Source organism: Colobus angolensis, unplaced genomic scaffold (assembly GCF_000951035.1).
Source record: "Colobus angolensis palliatus isolate OR3802 unplaced genomic scaffold, Cang.pa_1.0 Scaffold255, whole genome shotgun sequence".
In the NCBI taxonomy this organism is placed as follows: Eukaryota; Metazoa; Chordata; class Mammalia; order Primates; family Cercopithecidae; genus Colobus; species Colobus angolensis.
In genome coordinates this window covers 3,929,769-3,950,809 of record NW_012115766.1, presented here as the reverse complement: position 1 = coordinate 3,950,809, position 21,041 = coordinate 3,929,769, and the positions used below count along the sequence as shown (strand labels likewise).

Sequence of the window (21,041 nt, the reverse complement as noted above, 5' to 3'; positions counted from 1 at the left end):
CTCATCTGCATGGCTAATTTCTAAAGACATGATGATCACTTAGAAACATAAACCAACAGACTTTTGCAGTGGGGCCAGAGGCGTCCGTGGCGTCTCTGTGGCCGCCCAGCCAGGGACAGCAGACCCCTCACACTCCCAGCTCCTCAGGCAGAGCTTTCCCCACGGCTCCCTGTTGCATCTCCCTTTCTTTATACGGATGCTGATGCAACACTGCTAGCACCCTGATGATGGAGAAGAAAACTGAAAGCACACCTATTGAAAACAATGAGTAAGCTACATTTGACTGTTCTCGCCCCTCCATCCTTATTTGGATATTTTTTGTGGCTAGAAGTGCTTGCTCCTCAAACCTAGACGTTCATCCCCAGTTGGATTCATTACTGCTTCCAAACAAATCTCACACGTAGCCCAGCTTCCCCGGGCAGTGGGACAACCCGAATCAAATTGTGTGACGAATGTGCAGGAAAATTCCCAGGGCAGTCTAAGTGAAATAGATCCATGTTAACCCTAGGCTCTGCACTAGCCCAATAGCTACAGGACCCTAGAGGCTCATGTTGACCTAGTCTACTTTTATATCGAATTTCTTACTTTTTTTGAATATTTCAGAGGCACTTCACTGATTTACTCTCAACGTGTGGAATGAAGACGCTTTCCATCCAGCTCTTGTCTCTCTAGCTACACTTTCTCTAACCTAAGTAGGCCTTGGAGATGATGGTGGCTATTTATTTAATTTAATTTACATTTTTGTTTAAACCCAAGCCAAAAATGGTCAATGATGGTAGATGTTCAGAAATTAGCTTCTGATGGCGATTTACCTGGAGAATAAGAGTTACTATCTTTTAAAAATGCCCCTGAAAAGAAAAACCTTTCTGTAGGCAGGGCTAAATGAGACTGAATCACCCACATTTCGTTCTAGCCCAGGAAGACAGCTTCTCACGCTCTCACATCTGGACTGCAGGCCCAGGGAGCCTGGGAGCTGCCATCTCTTGCTTCCAAAGGCGTGGTTGGAGGCAGCTGCAAAGCCACATCCTGTCTTATGCCAAAAAGACTGAGGACATAAAGTGCGGAAAGTGGAGAGAAATTTTCTCAAGAGAATGTAATAAACACTATGAACTGTGAGTAAAACAAAAACAAAAAAATAGCTTCAGGTGAAAAAAATAAATTATCCGAATCTGCCTGTGCCTAAGGGCTTCAAGCTCAATATGCATGATTAGAAGAAAATTTCTCCAGGGAAATTAATATCTTATTGGTACCACCCCTGAGCCATCGGGATTGTTGAATAAGAAAAAACTGGCAACCTGGTCCAAATGCTTCCCTGCTACTGGGACGTGTGTGATTGAATTATACAGAGAGACCATCAATCATATTTCTTTGGCTTATAATGATTAAATCTTGAGTTTGGGGTAAGTGGAAGTGACATCGTGCCTCCCAGGGGTCCTTGATTGAGTTGATAGAGTCGCCTCCTTCCTTGGGGGTTTTCTGAGTCCCAGCCCTAAGTAGAGTCTCCTATTTTGCATTCAGTGTGATAAATACTCCCATGGAGTGTTGCCAGGAATATACATGCATTTAAAAGGTTGGTCTGGCATTCAAAATTTGAGCAGCCAAAAGCGCAAAGCAAAGAATGAGCAAGAGCAGAGTGAGACTGTTCACTTGGCCTAGCGTGGAGAAATGAGGCCCCATGTGCAGAGTGGGGCTGCCGTGATGATGAGCACAAGGCCATCCCCTCGCCTAGGTGTCCCTCAGAGTAGACCCCCCTTCCCCACCGCCTCCCGCCATGTCACCAGATGGCGGATTCTCTCAGCCACTGTGGAGGAGGCGCCGAGGAGGGCCATCCCCTCTCCAACGCAGAATCCTCATGGAGGACAAAGGCAGATGGTTTCTCAGATTCGATTCCGAGACCTGACTGCCATTCACGTGCCGTTCCAGCCCCTTCTTTCTGCTTGCCACAGATTTGCTCTCGGTGAACCCCTGGGACATCCAGCCAAGAGCATTTCAGGGGTAATGATCTAAAAGAGGAGCAAGGGGAGAAGTCAAAGCCCTGTGTCCGGCTGGTGCAGGACTAAGGAGGGGGCAGACAAGAACTCTGTGTCATAAACAAGCGCATCGCCTGGGCTCTAGCATCAGGAGCGAATATTAGACTGTGTGTCCAGTGTGATACGAGACCGGGTTGATTTTGATTTCCTCCCTCCACTGTTTGCCTCTGTCCTCTGTCCTAATGAGCCTCATAAGTACACCCATCACCCTGGGACCACCCACTGGTTATCTCCAACCTGCAGCAAAAACCCTCTCAGTGTTCCACACTCCAGACTTCCCGGGTCTGGCCCAGTTAAGATGTGCTTGTTCTGCGGCCTGGAAGTGAGGAGCTGTGTTGCCCTGTGGGCGTGCTTTGGCAGGGCCTTCATTCTTTGAAGGTAGGCGGTGGAGGGAAAGGCATTACGCCTTCTATATGCTTTGTGAGAGCTTTCTATACACTGTCTCATGGAATACTTTCTGCCATCCTAGGGGGAAGGGGGCATTAGCATCATATTCCAGACAAGCAAAAGCTGAGACAGGTCATGTTGGAAATGTCGGAAATCTCGCACCTGTCCAGAACAGAACCAGGATTCCAGCTGTATTTGCTCAAAGCCCATGTTCTTTCTCCAGCCTCATGGGTACAGACAGTGGGAGCCTCAGGCCAATGAGTCACGGTTGGCCTAGAGGATCCTTTGCAGCCGGCTGTATCACACCCCAGGGTGCCTGCCGATTGCTGTGATGATCCCAGGCCTCTGAAGAGGCAGTCGAGCCCTGACTCTGTGTCTGGGGGCCTCTGATGGCAGCTTCCACTTGGTTCTTCAGTTTGAGTTACTGTTGTAGGCGCATTTCTCCCTCTATCGAACCTTAGATATTGTCACTGTGCATTTTTGTCCCTGGTTCCCTGGCGCATGCTTGTGAAATCAGCAAATTCAATCTAACGAGTATACACAAGGCATTGCTATAAAATGCACCTATAAGCAGTGCAGTTCTGAGGCTGGGACCCGAATCAGTGATTTGTCATCTGAAGAGGAGGTTCCATTGGCCACCGAGGTGCATATGTGAGCAGGGTTCCTCTGAACACCCACAGGACTTTTCAGGCAATTCCTATCCTTTTTTCTGTATCCTAAACAGCATTCAGAGTTAAAGGAGACAGTCAAGACATATCTGTTGGGTTAATGATGCAAAGTCTACACGTTTCAAAAGAAACGCAACTTTGAATGTGAAAATCCTGGAACAGATTCTTGGTCCTCTGACCCAGAAAAGAATTTTTAAAAAATTTTCACTTCCACTGAAAAACAAAGTAATAAAGTTATTGTAAAAGACAATTCGCAATTGCTGTAATAGTAAGAAATTGAATTAACATTCATGCCATATTCTCCACATGTCATTTTAACCACAGGTTTCTACCCTTTTGCTTATTAATTATTGAACTGAAGTTACTCATACCTTAAGGAGTGAATGGTTTCTTCCTGCTCTGCCCCAGGACATGATCCAGAGGTAGTGGTCATTCCAAACTGAAGGTCAATAAAGATGTAGGCAGCTGCCATAATCCGTATTTGTTTGATCATGAATTTTTGACTCGGTTTATTTAACAGTCATTTATTTAGTGTTTACCACATGGCCCTTACTGTGTTATGATTTCTCTTTAATCACAGATGGTGCTCGCGCAAAAGTCCCAGGACCCGGCTGTGCTACTGGCCTTCGAGGAGCTCTCATTGAGGGGCTAATAAAAGATTTAATAAAGCGTGGAAGAAAAGAGGAATAATAGGGATGCAGGACTTTTGTTCCTATTGAGACAATAACTACAAGATGGGGAAGTGGGAGATGAGGGCTTCCCCAGGGTCCCCCGTGAAGGCTAAAATAGAAAACCATAATGGAAAATAGCAACTCAAATGGCTACATGGCATTCTTTATTTCCTTGAAATTAGGGTGGTATAGACCAAGCAAAAGATCCTCTGGATATGCGTGGCTTTGTGTGTGAAGGTGGAGGTAGGAATGAGCGGGCAGAGGTGGGAATAGAGGAGGATGCAGGAAGAGGCAAAAGCTAGGTGGTTCTGAGGTTCTGAACCTGCTCCTCCCAACATCCTGGTTCGTTACTGCCCATGCTTGGATCCCACTGGGCTGCTTCTGGGCTGGCTGACTGGGAGTCCCAGAGGTGCCCTCCAACAGGAAGGTCCTGGGTCAGGACCAGACTGCCCAGTCTAGAGGTACTGTGGATGGGTGTGGCCTCGTGGGGCTGTGGTGGCCTCGTGAGTGACCATTGCTGACAGGAAGGAGGGCTCCAGCTCCAGACAGCCTGGTGCCAATTGCCTCCCTGCTTTCAGCTCCTTGTCACTGCCCTGGAAGGAAGGGCTGGGGAACTTCACTTCTGTCTGCCGTGTCTGGTCATGACTGCCTTGCAACCAGCTGCTTCTGCTCCTGCCTGGAGCCTCCCACTGAATCCCAAGCCAAGGACACTGTGCTGGGATTGTTTTTATTAGAAACAGGTTCTAACGTCATGCTTTCATTCAATCATTTTACTGACAGGCACACAACACCACCACGGAGCACACACCACTCTTGGTGCAGGGAAAAAATAAGTAAGACAGAGTCTGATATTAGGAGCTCAAGTCTAGAACGAGACAGCTATACAAACAAGAACCAGTGGCAACAGACTGTGATACGTACTGCATGGTTTCAATTGTATGACACTCTTGAAAATGTCATATAGAGAGGCCAAACTAGAGAGACCAAAAACAGATCAGGAGCTGGGGGGAGGAACTGACTACAGAGAGATGTGAGGGAGTTTTGGGGTGGGAGCAGTAATGAAACTGTTGTTGGTGTTGATTACACTACTAACTGTATTTATCAAAACTCACAGAAATGTACGCTAAAAGGAGTGAATTTTACTGTATGTATTGTAAGTTGATATTCACAAAAGGAAAACAAATTGCAATCGGGTCTGGTAAGCGCTGTAATGGCATAATGCACAAAAAGTCACAAAGGAGGTAAGCAGCTCTTCCTGTAAAGGTACAGGCAAGAGAATCAGGAAGAATTTACAGAGAGAAGAACAATTAACTTGTGGTTCTAAAGATGATGGGAGTTTGCCAGGGAGACAGGAGAGAGAGAACATTTCGTGTAGGAGCACCAGCAGGTGCAAAGGCACGGAGGTGAGGCAGCAAGCCCCGAGTGTTCTGTGAGCTTCACCTCATGTGGTACCTCTGGCCCATCTGCAGGAGTCTGAGCATGGACAGTCCTATATGTGATGCTAAAGGGTGGGGACAATGCTTTTTCCTTTGCTTTTCAACATTTAAAAAAATTGTGATAAAATGTATGTAACATGAAATATGCCATTTAAGCATTTTGAGTTCAGTGGCATTGATTACACTCACAATGTTGTGCTTCCACCACCACTATGCATTTATTTATTTATTTATTTATTTATTTATTTATTTATTTATTTATTTTGAGATGGAGTCTCACTCTGTCACCAGGCTGGAGTGCAGTGGCGCAATCTCAGCTCACTGCAACCTCCAACTCCCTGGTTCAAGTGATTCTCCTGCCTCAGCCTCCCGAGTAGCTGAGATTAAAGGTGTGTGCCACCACACCAGTTAATTTTTGTATTTTTAGTAAAGACAGGTTTTCACCATGTTGGCCAGGATGGTCTCGATCTCCTGACCTTGTGATCCACCCGTCTCAAACTCCTGACCTCAAATGATCCCCCTGCCTCAACTTCCCAAAGTGCTGGGATTACAGAAGAGAGCCACAGTGCCGGATCAACCATTATGCATTTGTAAAATCCTTTCCTCACATCACCCTGCACTGAAACTCTGTACCCATTAAGCAGTAACTCCCCATTCCTCTCTGTCCCCAGTCCCTGGTAACCTCTAATCTACTTGCTGTCTATGAATTTGCTGTTCCAGATAGTTCATATAAATGGAATCATACAATCTATGTTCTTTTGTGACTGACTTATTTCGTTTAGCATATGTTTGATTTGTTTTTAATGAGGCTTTTGGGAAAAAAAGGCAAGTCCTGAGAAAATTATCTCATTGGAGATGGTCAAGGGAAAAGAGAAAAGAAAGCCTCCTCTGAAGCAGAAAAATCGGAACTCAGTATTGGCTGGTGTGACTTTCTCTGGGAGTCTCGCACATGCTGAGGCTCCCTCCGCATTTCAAGAGCAGGCCTTGGAGAGGGACAACCCTGAATACGTACACCTCACTTGCACCTCCATAGGGTACAAGGTTCTGGCTGAGGCACTCCCTTGCCACTGATCTGTCGCATGCCACATTCCTACCTTCTATCAAACTGCTAAATGGATTTTTTAAAAGACTTAAGAAAATAAGTGACCAAGAATTGCAAATGAGGCAATCCAAGAAGCAGGGTTTAGAGTTAATTAGCCCTTGAACTGTCAAGCCCAGTCGCAGCCAGTGAGTTCTGACATTTCTGAGAATAATTAGGGACTTGGCTGTCACATCTCACAAAGACCCAACCACTACGTGAGCAAGTTCTACCTGCTTTTCCTGCACCATGTCCAGAAACACACACATAAAGGAGAATAATACCCAAAGCTAATTGCAGATCCTTGGGAGGAAGTGTCACATTTTTGAAGAACTTTTCCTATTTTTGCAGTGAAGTATAATGACTCCACTTAAGGGGTAGAAGTTAGCGGCACTTTAAAGCCGTCTGAAATCACTGGTGATAATAATAGCCAACATGTACTGTGTGCTTACTATGTGCCAGGCTCTATGTGAAGTGCCACAGAGCCTATGAGGAGGATATATACATAGATATTATCTCAATTGATAGATGAGGAAACTGAGACACAGAGAGGACATGTAAGTTTTTCAGGGTCACACAGTGACCTAGTTCATTTTGTGTTGCTATAACAGAAGCCCTCTGTAAAGAAAAAGGTTTATTTAGCTCATGGTTCTGCAGGCTGGGAAATTCAAGGTCGGGTGGCTGTCTCTGATGGCTTCTGGTGAGATCCTCATGCTGGGTCAAAACATCACAGAGACATGAAAGGGGAACCAGATGTGTGGAAAGAGCAAAAACATTGTTACTTTACTTTACAACAACCTGCTGCTGGGGGAACTAATCCATTCCTGCAAGACTAACCCAGTCTTTCAAGAAAGGCATTAATCTATCCTAACAACTTAATCACCTCTTAAAGGCACCACCTCCCAACACAACTACATTGTTAATTAAATTTTAATGTGAGTTTTGCTGGGGACAAACCACATTCAAATTATAGCACATAGGCAAGGTCAAACCCAGGCAGTCCAGTTCAGAACTGGTGCTCTTAGCAATGGTGCTAAATGTCTCTCGGCCATACCACTGGATTATGCTGCTGTGAGACCAGCCAGTTTTTCTGGTGTACATTATTAGTCTTGTCAGAAAGCATCCATTGATTCCAAACTTGCACATGATTCTGATTTCTTGCCCTCTGGGAACTGTTACTCAAGCAAGAAATAAATGTATCTGTAATAAATTTAACTCATCCCATACTCAAGTGACTACTTTTTAATTATCTCCTACCATCTACATTCACTCATCAGATATTTCTTGAGCATTTACCATGTTCAAGACATTGTGCCAAGTCATGTAAGAGAGAAAAAGATTAGTTAGAGTCTTCCCAGGAGGAGCTTACACTCTAGTTGAGGAAATAACACATATAATATATATAATAATATAAGACAAGGTAGTATAATACAAGGTAAAGTATAACACAAGATAATATAATACAAGACAAAAGTGATAAGTACCACAAGAAAAATATTTAGAGCTATAGTTATTCAGAAGAGAGAAATGACTTACAGGATGAGTGTGAATGTGTGTGTGTGTGTGTGTGTGCACTGTACAAGGTGGGAAAATTTTGGTGCAGAGAAGATAGGAAGAAAAGAGATAAGGAAAAAAGAATCAGAGAAGACTATAAAGAAAGGAATGAGATAAGCATTTGCTATGGGCTCAGTTATGTTTTCACAAAATTTGTAGGTTGGAGTATTAATCCCTGGTACCTCAAATGTGACTATATTTGAAGATAAGGCCTTTAAAGAGATAATTCAAAATAAGGTCATGAGGGTGGGCCCTAATCCAATATGACCATTGTCCTTACAAGAAGAGGGCATTTGGACAACGAGAGGCGGAAAAAGGACAACATGAAGACGCAGGGAGAAGATAGCCATCTACCAGCCAAGGAGAGAGGCATCAGAAGGAACCAACCCTGCTGGCACCTTGATTTCTAACATTTTGTTTCCAGAAAATACATTTCTGTTGTTTAAGCCACCAGTCTGTAGCACTTTGTCATGGCAGCCAAAGCGGCCTTGTGCTGATACTACAGCCTTGGAAAAGAGAGGTTTTGGACCTGGGGAGATACAAGGTGATGGAAGGGAATCAGGGAGCAAGTTTGGAACAACTGGATTTTATTCAGTGAATAATGGGGGACGGTTGCAGGTTCTGGGACAGGAGTAACATGAACAACAGTCATTCAGTGTATTTCATTCATTCAGCAAACGTTTACTGAGAGTCTGCCCTGTGCCAGGCATTACCAATACCAGCTCCAGAGCTGCAGCTATTAATAAAACACCTCAGCACAGGATTCCTCAAAGGAACCCATGACTGGGTAAGAAAAAAAAAAATTTGAAAATGGGTTAGACTAAAGAGAGCATGGGGGTGGGGACACTTGTTAGAAGCCTTTTATCCTGGCCTAACTAAATGCTTTTCCATCTTCTCTGGAAAGAGTCTGATATAAACCTCCCAGGGAAGTGTCCTCCACGGTGTCCACCCCCCACTCCTTGACCCTGTTCCCAGTCATAGGTAATGGAGTTGCCACATCTCTGCTTAGCTCCACTGGCCAAGAATATTTGGTTGAGCTTTGCTTCCTGTAGTTAGCATTATGTGATGTGACTTTATTATTCCTTTCATATATAAATATTAAATTATCTTTCCCAAACTCCACATTCTACTAAGAGATATTGAAATAACTACTCTCTCCCCACCCCAGCAGCTCTGCCCAATACATTTCTGCACCCACTACCACAGGCAATGGTGTTTTGATAGCAAACAGCATCTCTGTTGGGTAATGAATGAAAAAACAAAAAAGGAAAAAAAGTATAGAAAAAATATCTCTACAGTGACAAATCTTTCCTCAGTGTGACAGGAATAATAGTTCCCAAACATGTCCATGTCTAATCCCCAGCACTGGTAAATATATTACTTTACCTTGCAAATGTGGTTAAGTTTCAAGCCCTGAGATAGTGAGATGAGCCTGGATTATCCAGGAGGACTCAATCTAATCACATGGTTCTCAAAAAGGGGAGGGCCTTTCCCAGCTGTCGTCAGAGTGAGCCGTAACTGTGGAAGAATGGTCAGAGAGACGCACCATGGCTGGCTTTGAGGATGGAGGAGGGGGCCATGAGCCAAGGGGTGGGGGCAGCCTCCAGAAGCTGGAAAAGACAAGCAAATGGATTCCCCCTGGAGCCCCGCAAAAAGGAACACAGTTCTGCTGATACCTTGATTGTAACCCATTGACACCCATGTCAGAATTCTAACTATAGAGTTGTAAGATAATAAATTCGTGTTCCTTTAAGCCACTAATGTAATTTGTTACAAGGCCAATAGAACACTAAGGCACTCCATTTACCATAATTCAAACAAGCTAGAACTTCTTATCTGAAGAATGCATCCTTTCAGGATTGCCTTTGTAGTACCTTCCTGTTCACAATACCCTTGCCCCATGTGATAGACTCATTGGTCTTATTTTTCCTCCCAGATTCTAAGCTCCTTAGGGGCAGAGACTGGATCATTTTTTCCAGTATCTGTAGTGCCAGCATAGTGCCTGGCACATAGTAGATTTCAATAACTATAAATTAAATGAATGTATGGAAGTCCAAAGCTGCACAGGGCTTCATAAAGCCCCAATAGAACCTCCAAAGAGAGGCACTAGTGTTTCTTTTCAGACATAAAGGGGTCAAATCTGATGTCACCATTGATGTATATATATGTCATTATGTTGAATTGAATTTCTGTTAACTGTAACCATGACAACAACAAATCCCATTCACATGTAGAGAACAGTGAGTCGTTTGGACAAGCATCACTGAAGGCCCGGCTTCCTAAGAAAACCTTTGTGCAATGTGACTCCGAGCCCCTTTTCATGAAGTGTGCTCAACAGCAGGGCCTGTTCTAAATGGCTCTCCCTATGTGATTCATGTAACTGGTCCGTGCAGCAAAGGCATGGAACCCAGAAACAAAGCTTCATTGCTTTAGATGCACTCCTTATGAAATAATGTCTGTTTTTGCAAAGAAATGATCATTTCATTCACAATTTTTCACTGTTGGGTAGAAAGCATGAAAGTTGCTTTCTAGAAAAGCTGACAGTGGGTAGTTAGAAAAGAAAGAATGCAGCTTCCTCCCCATTGTATCTTTGGTAATTATTTTCAACTGTCATGAGCAGAAACTCAGGGAGCTGGGGGGAACGGAGTCCAGAAGAAGCTCTACTGGCCAGGATCTGCTCTGTGGTTGCTCTCTCCACAATAAAGCTGCTCTGGAAGGGCACTCTGCAACCTCCCTGCTGTTACTTGACCTAGCAGCCTCAGGATACAGCTGAGATCCTGCCTGTGGAGTGGCTTCCATCCCTCCCATAAGGATTTGAAAAGCTTGACCAGGTACACAGTTAGACCTCAGCCCACCTAACACTTGGACTTTGGGTAGCTGTTCTCCTTCCGATTCACCTGTGGGAAGAGTTGACTTCTCCTTATCTTCTCCCCATTCCCTGAGGCCCTCTCATTGGAGACCAGTGTTTTCCCTCCTGCTTCCAGACCCACTCTGCAATCATTTGCACATCTCCAACCCTGACTTCATGTAACAGATTCGACTTTGCTCCAACTATCCCCAAAGCAGCCCCGTGAAAGTGTTCCATTCAGGACAGTTTATTATGGCCAGGCCATCCCAATGAACCACAGCTCTCTTCAGTGATGCTTTCTTCACTGTAAACGTCCTAGTGTTGAGAGACTACTTGTATGCACATTTCCAAGTCAGGTGAACTTTCCCTTTGGGTTCCCAGTTCCAACTCCTCAGACAAGGACATAACGCTGGCCAGTGATGGTCCTAAATTTATCCCCAGGGGCTGAGGGGAGCAATTCTTTCCCCTCCATATCAAAATAGTCATCTAGCAGGGGTTGTGATGACTCTAATGTGCCCTGGGTAGTAGTAGATACAGGTTCATCAGGTCTTCTTAGTAAACAGGAAGCGCAAGATTGCAGAGCAGAGCTGGGCAGCTGCCACACAATTTTTTTCTTCTTGGCTCATGTATGAGTGTTTCTGTGGCTCAGGTCTCTGATGGAGGCATATCAAAATCAAGAAATATTTAATGAGTCACTAATCTATATTAACCACTGTAACTTAGCTTGACCAGAAAAGAAAATAGATGAGCTAGTAATGAAACATTTGGAATAAACCCTAAGCCATTATCAACTGTGGTCATTGGTGTTTGAAAGAGCTGAACTGAGGTCACAGCAGGAGCCCCAGAACAGGTTCAGGGCAGGAGGAGCCTGGGGAGGCCCCCTCCTAGCAGAAGGGCTCAGTGGTGAGCAGCCACAGCATCCTTCAGGGTAGGGCACCCATCAAACATGACTGTGCCCTATAGAGGCAGGCCAGGGACAAGGACTGGTGAGAAGGCCCTCATTCAGTCCAAGTGAAGAAGAGAGGCAGGATCCAGGAGAACCCTGGCATTAATACCCTATTAAAGAGGCAACATCTCTGGAGAAGACCAAGAAGAGACAAATGGAGTGGAAAGATGGACTCTCTTAACCCCTTCATCAAGATGGGATAAAAGGCCAAGTGAGGTGGCTCATGCCTGTAATCCCAGCACTTTGGGAGGCTGAGGCAGGAGGATCACTTGAGCCCAGGAGTTCAAGACCAGCCTGGGGAACATAGCAAGACCCTGTCTCTACAAATAATTTAAAAATTAGCTGGATGTGATGGCGCACACCTGTGGTCCCAGCTACATGGAAGGCTGTGGCAGGAGGATCATTTGAGCCCAGGAGTTCAGGGCTGCAGTGAGCTGTGATCATACCATGGCACTCCAACTTGGGCAACAGAGTTAAACCTTATCTCAAAAAAAAAAAAAAAAAAAAGGGATACAGGAAGAAAATCACAGAGAAGCTGAGCTGATAAGTCTGTATTAGAGGACAAAAGCTGACGGCTTGAGAGGAAGCAACTAAAGATGTATCTGGGAGGTCACAAGCCTTTGGAGCAAGAGGTGTTACTGTGTGTGAGGATAGAGCTCTAAAGAAGGTACCTGTTTTACCCAAAGATAATCAGTCAAGGATAGTTTCCTGCTGTCAACCTATACTGGCAAATGACCAAACCCCTTCTCTTCTCTCTAAAACTCCTCTTCCCTCCTTAATCTCCCCCATATAGGTTTTGTACAATGGAGAAGGCGACTGGACTTTATTAGCAATCTGTCTCCATGGACCTTGTTGTAAACAAAGAGATCTTTAATTGGAGAGCATTTTTCTACCCAGCGGTCAATGTGATATATATGTTAACATCTTACAACTACTAAGCTACACCACAAAAATAAGACATACGGTTTCTTAGTCAAATGTGTGTTTCTTTGATCACAGTGAAATAGACAGCTTAGAGCTGTCTTTCAAGTGACTCATGTCCAAATCAATAACCCAGCCCTGGACAGAAACAATCAGGATGGCCTCTCATCAGAGACAGGTCCATGGGGGTGAGCCAGCGGTCACCAAGTCACAGGATAAACCTGGTACAGCATAACAGGAAGGGTTGGATATATTATGGGATCAGAGAATTTACATGACATTTAAAGATAAAACACAAAATTGCAAAGAAATGTACCCTTTTAGGGGGCTGCAATAGGCCGCACCCCCAGAATCCCAAGAGGTTCTGCTGTGGAAAATGTGAAATGCTCTGCCTATGGAAATATAAGGAAGTCTCACCTAGCTCAGAATCCCGTATTTTCATTTTCTTCACTTCCCCCCTTGATGAAAAAATCAAATATCATGTGTCATCACAGACCGAGAAAAAGGGCAATATCTAAACAAACATGTATGCAACAGGAATCCAAAGTACATAGAGAACATAGCTGCACACCCTCTTTCACATTAAAAAACAATTAACAGCAACCTCAGCTAACAAAGAAAAATGACACATGGGGTGATCCAGTGATCCGACAGGGCCAGGGGTGTGGTTCCTGACAATAAGGTAGGCTTTGTGGGAGGGTGTAGAGTAACTCCAAGATGGCATGATCAAACATGAGGGCTGTAGGCTTAATATCTTCCCAGATGTGTTCCGCCTTCTTTCCTTCTTCTGTGGTCCACTGGGAGTCCAGCGGTCCAACCCTGCTTCACTCCCCTTTAGAGGACGTCCTGGAGGCTCCCAGGTTGGCAGCTCCTCTGGAAACACTGCTCCATCACACGCCCTGTGCAGATACCTGCAGGATGCCCTGTTCCCTCCTAGATCACATTTAAAATCCCACAATTTAGGACAACTGCCCTTCCTAGCCTTACATTACTTTCTTTTTTTAACCTGAATCTGACCAGGCTATTTGCCAGCTTTCAGCTGCTTTCTTGGATTTCTGTGCACTATGCTTTTCCCTGGGAATCCCCTCCTCCTGCCACCAGTGGATGACCATCCCTGCCTAGCAGAATCTGAAACTCATTCTTTAAGGCTCAAACTCCACTACAAAACCCTGACTAATCCTGCCTCTCCTGTGGTTCCATCACACTTTGTAGCTCTATGACAGTTGCCATGTTGCTTTGGACTTTTAGTCATTTGCTCTGACACTCAAAGCCAGCAACTTGAGAGTCAGCCTATGTTTTACTTATCTTGGTATTTTCCATACTCCTTACACATATGCGCCTTTCACCTGCTACATCTCAATTTGTTTGCCTTGGACAAGTCACTACATGTAAGACTTAGTGCCCTTCTCTGTAAAATGGGGCTAATAATAATAAGTCCTTCAGAAGGATTATAAGAATTAAATGAATTTAAGCAAGTTCCACATGTAGTGCACAACTTGACACATAATGAGTGTTACTTGGTATTAGCATCAATATTTTATAAAAATAGAATTTTGGCCAGGCACGGTGGCTCACGCATGTAACCCCAGCACTTCGGGAGGCCGACGCAGATGGATCACGAGGTCAGGAGACAGAGACCATCCTGGCTAACATGGTGAACACGTCTCTACTAAAAATACAAAAAATTAGCTGAACATGGTGGCGGATGCCTGTAGTCCCAGCTACTCGGGAAGCTGAGGCAGGAGAATCGCTTGAACCTGGGAGGTGGAGGTTGTAGTGAGCCAAGATCACAGCACTGCACTCCAGCCTGGGCAACAGAGCGAGACTCTGCCTCAAAAGAAAAAAAATATAGAATTTTATTTATTTAATGCTGTAGCAGTCTCTTTCCAGCTCTTGGGACATCTCTTAATTTCCTTCCTTGGTGGAGAAAAAAATACTTGCTGTGTTTTGGTGTTCTTATTCCTGGCTGTGCACTGAGATCACCTTGAGAGCCTTTAAAGATACTGATGCCTGAGACCCGCCCCCCAGAAACCCTGGTTCAGTGGGTGCGGTCTAGCTGTGACTAATTTTTGTTTGTGGAGTATTTCTCATGCAGATCCAGGGTTGATAACCCCTGCAAATCACTTGATAGCTTACCATTTCTACCACAGGTCCCTTTGGCCCTTATTTCTAGAGTAACAAGCTGTAACTTGGGGCAATTCAATCTCCAGAATATTCTACTGTTAATACCCAGAGATGTACATTTCACCTTCTGTAACTTCACCCCTGGTCATTCTGTCCAAGCTCCCATGATGACTCAGCATTCTTAATACCTCTTGGTTTTCCTTCCATTTCTGTAACAGTAAAGTACTTGCTCAGGATAACTTACTGCTAAGTAATAAAAAATGAAGTAGCAGTGAGTAGTAGGGGAAGAAGAACACATAAAATCTTTCCAGCTTTCCATTTCTCATTTCTCCTTCCTAACTCACGATGAGTGGTAGGTCTGATCCCATCAGCCATAAGTGGGGAGGGCCGAGTTGAGGGCATGCATAGGAAAGGCCTGGCCCCTGTGCCCACGTGAGCAACTGCACGGGCAGTCGGGCTATTACAATAACAAGTCTAGGGTAATTGCTGATAGAGAGATGCAGGTCCCTATTTTTTGCCCTGTAGCCGCTTAAAAGCCTTTGTTCATAATTACAGATATAAAGCTTGTACTTCTTACTGGGCCTTGGATTTCAATGGGAATTAGGCCAAAATATGGACCAGAGAATTGGCCCCACTGTGGCCAACCTGCGAATGCTGAGTCAGTCCTATTCTGCTGACTCAATTTTCTCTTTGAACTGCAAGACTCACAGTCTAAGCATTGAGATAAGTAGTTCTATTGCCAAGACAAAGGGGAAAAAAGACTGATTAAATTTGAGACATGGCAGATAATGCCAAAAGGCAGAGGCAATGTGATCTCTGAAGAGAGAGAGACAGGGTATGTGTTTTGGAGATACGAGTATTGGAAAAACGGAAGTCTCATGATAAAATGACTGCTCGGAAGCAGTTGCTCTGAGGAATCCCGCTTTACCCACGTCCTCTTAGATTCCCTCTTTCTTTGTTCCCTTAGACTCTTCTAGTTCCGGATGGTCTCTGGTGGTTGCTGTTGTTTCTCTAACAGCCTGGGGAATGTAACTTAAAAACCCACATGAAAGGCCCATGAAATATCAAGGTGATTCTGAGGACTGGCTCCATTTGCTCCAGAGCCCGAGTTCTGGCTTAGGTAGAGGACACCCCAAGGAGACTCAAACCACAGATCCAACTTTGAACTGCTTCCACAAGCCCCAAAATGCCTTGAGCCTCATCCAGACAGGCTTAAAAGTTTAATTGGACAGGATCTTGGACATAATTTTTACAGGTTAGGAAACTAATAGCTAGAGAGGGTAAGTAAGTCACCCAGATCACATATCATGCCTACAACAGAAACAGGACAAGCACCTGCCTTCCAACAGCCATGCACTTGCTGGGTTCCTTGTCCGAGCTGGGGAATGCCAGGCTAGCCCCAGAACGGCCTGCGGGGCTGGAGAAGGAGGCTGTTCCCAAGCCATATATCCCGTGGCCCTTCAGTTTTGGGTGAATGCTTTTGAAAATTCTGTCTCGGCACCAATTACACAAACAAAACAGAAGAAGTGGAGACTGGGCGAGCCAGCCAGAGAGGACATTCTTTATGTATGAAGTCACTGGCTTTCAGTGTAAACTACTTACAGAAACAAGGTTCTTGTGTGGACTGCCACAAGTAAGGCTCTCCAAGGCCTATAGTTGCAGCAGAGAAAATGTGATAAATCTACAAAACGTTCTGCAGCTTTACTCAACTCTTTAAACTCAAGTATTTGTTTTAGATCAGGAAATGGCTCAGGGCATGAGCACAGTCTCACCAAGTGTGTGATTCTGGTGCCACGTGGCCACAGCATGATTCACGATTTCTCCTGCCTTAGCCACTCCTCTAATCAACAATAACACCTGAGTCACACTCCTGGCGTCCTTGCTGAGGCTAGGACCCACCCGTCCATTGGCAGCCTTTGTCTCCGAGGGCGAGTGCAATACACCGCCCCCTGTTGGGCACCCTGTCTTGTTCCTCTCCAGCTGGGTTTGCCTGCCTGGACTGGCTGCCCAAATTCAAGACATGGCAGCTCATGCCATGTGCGACTTAAAGGCTCTCTGCATCCTATTTTACAAGAGACTCTGTCTGCTTAAAGTGCTCAGTGCCTGGTGATGCCATGTTTTTTCCTGTCGGCAGTCCCCTCAAAAGAAGGAAATTCATTTGGGAGTTGTTTGAGGTGGATGAGGACATTCTTCCTTCACATCTTTGGTGTCACTGGGACAGGTGAAATTCCTGGCTGGAGGCAGGTGATGCTCCAGTGAGCACATCAGAGGCAGCAGCCGCAGTCTGCTCACCCCTCAGCTGAGACAGGGGAGAAGCTTCGCCAGCTGCCTCATCAAAAGGAATGCAAACAAACAGAGAGGAGAGCCCCGCTTTGCTCATCATGCCCTCAGCTACTCCAGCCTCGCTCCAGGGTGCTCAGGGCAAAAGAGGGCAGCCCTCTGCCAAGCAGGGCTTCCTGGTGCGTTTTTCCATGGAGGAAGGACTCCTCTGGGAAGGACTCCTGCCGGGGGACTTGGGGCATCTGGGTTGCCAGCTGTACTCAGCAAGGAGCGGCCACAGAAAGTTCTGAGCGCTTCTTGAGGGAAAGCATAAGCCATCAGCAGAGAGGGAGAGAGTAAGAGCAAGAGCGAGAGGAGAGAGAGAGAGAGAGAGAGAGAGAGAGAGAGAGAGAGAGAGAGAGAGAATGGACCTCCCAACCTACAAAGTCCCTGCACCAGAAGTAAGGTCATCAGGCTTGAGACCTTGAGGCTGCAGCTGTGCACACCCGTTCCCCCAGCCACTCCTCATGCCTGCAGCTCCTGCCACAGAGAGGCGCCTTCCATCCCACAACTGAAAATAAGATTTAAATGCACATACCCCTTTGACAGAAAAACAGTGACCTTCGAACCCATCAAAACAAAAAGTCACTGATTTTAAATCCTTTACTGAGATTGATAAGGAAAAAGGATTATGCGGGAGCTGGATGTGAACCGTGGTTGCTACACAATTTGGGCTAGGGCTTACTCTTCTCTCATTAAAAAACTCTGTTTATTCCACCAAAGTAGGTAAAGTTCTCCCTCTCCTCTTTGGATTCTCTACTATATTCCTTAGTGACGTCGTGAGGCTTTCTCAGGACTAAGCCTACAAGTTGTCTATTAACCCAGCTTTCCAGTGGGGACTGCCTAATATTGACCAAATACTTTAGAGTCATAGCATCTGTGGGCTGGCAGAGATCCAGAACTCCAGTCCAGCACTCGCATTTTACAGACAAGGAAGCCAGTGCCAGGGCCTTAGCCTGGTTTCACAACTCTTTCTCTGGTTCTCTTGGTAACTAACAACAAAACGACACCTCCCTATTCTGGTCCGGCTTGGGCTTCTGGCTGCTGGTACAGGAATAGCCAAAATCCCTCCTTTCAAGCTTTCTGTGTAATGGAAACCCTGCTTGACTAATTAGGGCCCACCTCTCTCGAACTCCTGAATCACTGGCATTCATTAAAGATAGAAAAGCATTTTCTCCCCCTAATGAAGGAGAACTGGAATAACATAGATGAGTCATGCATGCTGAAAACTGTCATGATATTCAAGAAAGGTGACCTTCTCTCACACCTGCAGACCTGGGAGGGTTGATTGAAATCTACACCCAGTTCTTCTCCTTGGGCTCTGACTGTGACAGGAGGGTTTGTTGCTTGTTTGTTTTTTTTTTTCCTCCAGTTCCTCGTAGTAGGATGGGTGTGGGTTCTGTTTTAGGAGGTGTGGATTGCGTGGGCTGATGGTGTGGAGGAGGAGGCTAGAAGAAAAGCAATACACACACACATACGGCCCCCACACACGTTAATGCATATACACTAACCCCACACAAACACACATGCAGAGATACACATGCACACACTCACACCACACAGACACAAACACAACCATACACTCACAACACACACAAATGCACACATAAACACACAGACACTCTCACACACATGCAAACACTCAGACACAGACATACACCCACTCATACTACACACAAACACAACAAACAAATATGTACTCACATTCTCTCTCACACACGCACTCACACACACACGCACACACCTTTGGTTGCCACAGACCTTGGTGGCACTTGGTTCCCAGTGGCTGCCTCAGCAGAAAATGTGGCTGAGTTGTAAGACTCTGTTTTGAATGTGGGAGTTGGAAAGAGCAAAGACATTGCTCAGGTTCAGGAAAGCACCGGCCAACAGGAGCTGAAGGAGGAAGAAAGAAGAGATGATTTTCTTCCCTGAGAATAACTTTTGACGTTGGAGCTGAATTTCACCTATTCACCTTGGTGATGTCACTTTAACCTGCTGTTTCTCAATGTGCAGTGCCTCTGATGAACCTGATGCCAGGCTGGTGAGGTACACCTTTAGCCATTTCTGTGATGTCAGTTTTTGTTGACAACACATGTTCTGAATGCGCCATGGCTGATCGAGTTTGACTGGATAGATAGCACAAATCTCCAGTCTGAAAGTCATCATAATACTTGGAATGTTTAGAAAAGTCATAACTTAGGGGTGGTTCATAACTTCTTAGAATAATTGTGTTTCCCTCAAATGATATATAAACAGAAGACAGCAGCTTTGGACGATGGGAGTAATTCAGGAGTAACCAGGGACCCCTAGATCTGGAAGAAGGAAGTAAAGTTAGTGCTTTCTTCAAAGGTTTCAATATTTCCTTAGATTTTAGTGCAGCTTAAATCCAAAAACGTAACTAAGGATATCTTTGCTATGGGAAGTGCCTTGTTAAATTGATGCTGTTGGCCAATTTAAAAAGAATGACATGAACTGATTCCACAAACTGCAGAACTACAGATGGGAATTAGATTGGGTGTTCTGATTTAAGGAAACAAATTTGAGAGAAAAAGAATTCCATTTTATTGCAGAATTAGAGTTGAATAAATCAGGTAGGTAATGAAAGATTCAGGGAAAGATGATACTTTTAAAAAACAAAATTCTATGATCTCCAATCCAGATTTCACAAGCCCCCAGGATTGTTTTAATTTTGTCAATGGGCTTAAATAACTTATCCAAAGATTCTTAAAATAACATTAAATCCTTTAAAGTATTTTGTAAGGTGTCATAGTGCCCTTGTAAAAAAGGGAAAAGGGATTGTTATGACATCCAACTAATTATGGGAAATTGCAAACACCGGAAGTGCAGTCATCGCTAAATTGGTTTCTGAACTTCCAACTCAGAACAGATCTGGATTTGCTCTACAGGGTGTGCCTCTCTTATCAGATTTGGGATTTTTTTTTTTTTTGGAATATTTGCATATACAGAATGAGGTATCTTGAAGGTAGGACCCAAGTCTGAACAAACACCAACTTCATTTATGTTTCATATACATCTTATGCACATGGCCTGAAGGGAATTTTATACAATATTTCAAATGAGTTTGTGCCTGAAACAAAGCTTTGACTGTGTTTTGGCTGCCATCTGTCACCTATGGCCAGGTGCGGAATTTTCCACTTGTTGTGGCATGTTGGCAATCAAAAAGTTTTAGATTCTGGATAATTTTGGATTTCAGATTTTTGGATTAGGGATGCTCAACCTATATTACTTTAAGGAACAGTATTGCTGCTCCAAACCGGGGAGGGGGGGGTCTTCTCTCTGGGAATCAGAGAGATTATAGATATTTGGTGCTTTAAGTCCCATTAAGTTGGGCTACTCTTTCAGAAATAAACGATCTCAATTAGTATAATCTCCATAAAGTGACACCACTTGGTTATGAAACTCATTTTCTTTTAACCAAATGTACCTCAAATGCTTTAAAAATACTAGTAGGTTGCTGAATGAGAATGTAGGGAAGGAACTAACACTTAATACTTCCATGTCTTTTTTATGGACTTTTCTCTTTCAAGAAATAAGAGCATTGCCTACTTTCCTGTGAACTAGATTTGTGTTGAGAATTAGTTCACAATGAAAAGTGCTAAGCATTACTATATCCCCTGTAGTAATAACACAGGTGTTAGAGACACAACCATGGCATCCAAACGAGGACCAGCAGAAGACAGACCCAAAAAATACACGGATAGGGGGGCATGGCAGCGAGGTTGGAATGAAGTTTCGGGGGAAACTGGATTTTACCCCTAAATTTCTTTATGTATTCAGTTTAGTCTATCAAAAAGGAGCCCTGCAAATGAATTTCTTCATTTAAAAAGCTGATTAGAAAAGGCCATTTTAGGCCAGGCACAGTGGCTCACATCTGTAATCCCAGCACTATGGGAGGCCAAGGCGGATGGATCACCTGAGGTCAAGAGTTTGAGATCAGCCCTGGCCAACATGGTGAAACCTCATCTCTTCTAAAAATACAAAAATCAGCTAGGTGTGGTGGCAGGTGCCTGTAATCCTAGCTACTTGGAGGCTGAGGCA

General features: G+C 44.6%; 1 long non-coding RNA gene across 1 annotated transcript; it reads right to left on the bottom strand.

The window, feature by feature from the left end:
• Positions 1–10,903: 10,903 nt before the first annotated feature.
• LOC105515176 lies at positions 10,904–18,895 on the bottom strand. Its single transcript, XR_001002278.1, has 2 exons — positions 18,744–18,895; positions 10,904–11,325 (listed from the first exon to the last, which is right to left on the bottom strand). It is a non-coding gene; the product is annotated as an uncharacterized LOC105515176 (long non-coding RNA).
• Between the last annotated feature and the right edge of the window lie 2,146 nt (positions 18,896–21,041).